This window comes from Aulostomus chinensis, chromosome 1 (genome assembly GCF_037954235.1).
Source record: "Aulostomus chinensis isolate RoL2024-O1b breed Wild chromosome 1, RoL_Achi_v1.0, whole genome shotgun sequence".
Taxonomy (NCBI): Eukaryota; Metazoa; Chordata; class Actinopteri; order Syngnathiformes; family Aulostomidae; genus Aulostomus; species Aulostomus chinensis.
Window position 1 is genome coordinate 23,320,562 of NC_141320.1, and position 3,999 is coordinate 23,324,560.

The 3,999-nt window shown below is 44.5% G+C and overlaps 1 non-coding gene across 1 annotated transcript; it reads left to right on the forward strand.

Annotated features, from left to right (window-relative positions):
- Positions 1-1,686: 1,686 nt before the first annotated feature.
- On the forward strand, positions 1,687-1,758 carry trnaa-ugc (transfer RNA alanine (anticodon UGC)). The gene has a single exon. It is a non-coding gene; the product is annotated as a tRNA-Ala (tRNA).
- Positions 1,759-3,999: the final 2,241 nt, after the last annotated feature.

A 3,999-nucleotide genomic window follows, 5' to 3' on the forward strand; every position in this document is an offset into this window, starting at 1 on the left:
GGCCTTCCAAGCTCACCAGGGTGCTACCAGCAACTGGAGACAGTTTTGGACCCATTGGGTCTGGTCCTGCTGACGCTATCTGCAATGCTAGTGCTAGCGCGAGTGGATAGGCCTGCCATTTAAATACCATCTTACTCACTCCACAGCACATTCCAGGCGACTGAAATAAAACTCCAGAATATCAATTTAAAGTGTTTGTTGATAGAATCATTCTGGGGAGGAAACTTTTAGTACATCGCGGTTCTTTTTGAGGGACAAACCTCAGATTTCAGGTGTAATTTTACCTCTCCTCTAGTCGGTAGAAGTGGGCTCACGTTACAGCTTCAGAGGACTGATATGCTACTGACTGAATGTATTCCTCAGCCATTGATGAGTCGGCCGATATTTATAATATATGTTCATATATCCAGTAACTTCTACCAGTGCTGTCTCTGTGCCGGGCTCTAAAACCAGGCTGAAACCCTCAAATCAACTGTTGTTGTGAAGGAAGTCACTCCGGTGATTAGCAGCTGCTTTCTCCAGGATTTTAGAGAGGAGGGGGAGTTCAGCTATCAGTCCATAGTTGGCTAGAACCTCAGGGTATCCACAGCTTCCCTGACCAGGACTTGAACCCTAGGCTGTGGCAGTGAGAGCACCAGTCCTAGCCACTGGACTATCAGGGACCACACTGACCAGAGTTTGTCCTTGAAGGAGTCAGTGACTTAATAGAGTCTAACTAAGGGTTGAACCTGAATGAGACAGTTACCCTTCAACGTGGGGCCATGGCAGAGTGAACCAAGAACACTACAATGGGGGTGAGAGTGGAGCCATGATGGATTCACAGTTCATCACCTCCACCATCATGTGGACCACCTGATCACCTCTCCCTCAACCTCTAAATAACTCATTCCCTGACCGGGAATCGAACCCGGGCCGCGGCGGTGAGCGCGCTGAATCCTAGCCTCTAGACCATCAGGGACCACACTGAGCTCTCCAACAACAGAGACTATAGACAATGACTCAAGAACACAGGACTCTGTGGTCTCAGTTTGAGATGCAGAGGGTCCACCAAGACCACCAGACACCTCAGCCCCCTAAAGACAGTCCACCCCCAGGATCCTGCCCCCCTCTGCTCCAACTCAGCCCTCCATTCATAACTGACTTTGTCTCAGTCTCTTCACAATGCCAGTCACTGAAACACTGACAATGTGATGGGGGCTTCCTGTCTTTACTGCATTTTCTTCAAGGCTCACTACTGCTACTTCCTACAGTCGTCTCTACTGTGTACTTGTACTACCAGTTGTTATGAGCTGTCAATCAATGTTAATAATTGATCTTAACATCTGTACATTATTTTAGGAACACAAATACTTTTACTTCATTCTGAGAATGAGCAGACGTTCAATATAATTCTCATTTCCTGGTCAAAGACTCCTGCTGGTCAGAGAGGATCTGGGCTGGATTGGAAAGCTTCAGAGAGGGAAACCTTCACTCTGGACTGGACTGAGAACGGAGCAGCCTCAGCTTCCTGGAGGCTGACTTGCCTCTGTGGTGTAAGGCTGTGTGGGCTGACATCACAGTGAAACTACTGAGATCACAGAGCCTTTGAGATCACAGGCTGACTTCCTTTTTATCCCTAAAATGAAGAAGAAAAATGTTGTGTCTGTGTTTGTGTTGCTGCATCAGTTAAACAGTAACTCTGACAGAGGGGATGTAGCTCAGTGGTAGAGCGCATGCTTTGCATGTATGAGGCCCCGGGTTCAATCCCCGGCATCTCCAGCTGGTCCTTTGGAGCCTTCATCTTGTCAGCTAAATTGATCCATAAATGTGACAACAGTCGATAAAAAAACTACCAGAAGAGAAACCAGTCTGTTGCATATCAAAGTATTTATAGCTGGGTCAGTGTGACTGTGAGCCTTCATAGCCAGCATGAAGGAGCTGGTTTCATCTTTGCTGGGGAAATCCCACACACAGCTGCTCTCAGTTCCAAATGTGTGTGTCCTCACTCCTCCGTCCTCCTGCTGCCCTCAGAATACAGACACAATTCAACCTGGCAAGTTTGGAGCATAGAAGTGCTCCTGAAGAGATGTGTGTCAGCCCACAGCTGGCTGTTCTTACCTGGAACCTCAAGATGAAACTGCTTCCACAGATTGGAAATGAATCTGATGTTGACTTTTGGACAAATCACCTGTTCATCAGTTCATCATCACTTCCATCCATTTCTACTGCTTATCTTGTTATAGAAAGGAGTCTATCTGCTGTGTGACTGAGGCAGTTACTGTGAGCTGCTGCATGTCTCAGTGTGTGTGTGTGTGGGGGGGGGGCTGTGTGTGTGAGACTGGTCAGCTGCCAAGGATTATTGATGAGATCAATCATGATCAGCTCAGAGATCACGGCACAGAAGAAGGAGACTTTTTGATTTTTGGGGGTTCAGTTTCTAAGTCAGACACATCATCACAATTTGAAGTTTTCCTCCAGTAAAAAACAAAACAACACAAAACCAAACAAAAACATGATTTGACTTTTGATGTCTACATTTTTTGGAAATTGTGAGTCCAACAAGCAGGAGGCCGTTTGAGCTTGGAAACTGTGAAGCATCACCAGTAACTGCTGGTTAATTTACAGGTGTTTCCTCCAAAAAGTTTAAAATGAACTCAATGCTGAATCCCTCGTCGTCATCACTGAGCTGCAGAACTGGTCCATGCAGGAGGCTGAGCAGGTCTTCCTCTCTGGTCCAGTGTCTCAGCACAGGTCAGAGTAGAGAACTAAAACATGAACACAAATCTTTATCAGCTATTTACTGATATCAGTGACTACCTTCAAGTAAGAGTGTTAGTGAATGGACCCTTTTTAAAGTTTATGTTATCATGTTTGAAAAATGATGCTCACAAAATCACAATAAAAGTGTTTGTGCTAAAATGATTCCAGTAGATTTTATTGCCATTTTAAGAGTTCAAGTGTATTTTGATGACATTGTTTGATATCATGACTCTCAGTTACTTTAGCAGGACCATCGTGACATGAAATCTTCCTCATCATCCCATATCGACCCTCAACCCCTCACACAGAACCAGGAGCCCTCAACTGAAGGAACCTTTAAAACTGAGAAGTTGGACAGAAAGCAGTATTTTGGTGGAATGAACCTTTAAAACTATAAATTAGAAAGTATTTTGGTGGAACAAACCTTTAAAACTATAAATTAGAAAGTATTTTGGTGGAACGAACCTTTAAAACTATAAATTAGAAAGTATTTTGGTGTAACGAACCTTTAAAACTATAAATTAGAAAGTATTTTGGTGTAACGAACCTTTAAAACTATAAATTAGAAAGTATTTTGGAGGAATTGGAATAAACCTTTCATACAGTAGTTAGAAATTAAAGGACAGGAAGTAGTATTTCGGTGGAATAAACCTTTAATACTACAGTTAAAAAGTAGTATTTTGCTATCATGTAATTCGATAGGTGGCGCTGTCACCAAAAAACAAAAGTCCAACAAATGCATTTTATCATCCAATTCAGTAGGGGGTGCTGTGGGGTCCTGCAACTGCAGCTCTCTGGTGCTGCAGGATCTCCTCTTGAAAAGCCTCACAGTTCAGAGTCGTTCCAGAATCTGGGAGCAGAAACCAAAGTCTCCTACGACGAGGATGGGATTGGAACCCACGCCTGCAGAGCTCAATGGATCAGCAGTCCATCGCCTTAACCACTCGGCCACCTCGTCTCCTGACCACCATGAGGTGCTGCTTTCTCTGAGCCTTTGAAACAGTGAACTCTTTGGAGCCCATTTGTCAGAAATGGACCCAGCAGGAGCCACTGAACACAACTCTGACATCATCAGGCTTCTTCCCAGCAGCTTGGTGCTCCAGAAGGAAGAATCCAGACCATCGCTACATCATCAGAGTGAACACCAGCTGATGTTGACCAGTTTAACAAGCCTTTGACTGCTAAATGACATCCAAGCTCAGATTCTCTTGTCCTGGTAGAACAAGTCAATGTTGAAGAAGATGAGAGCACCAGTCTCTT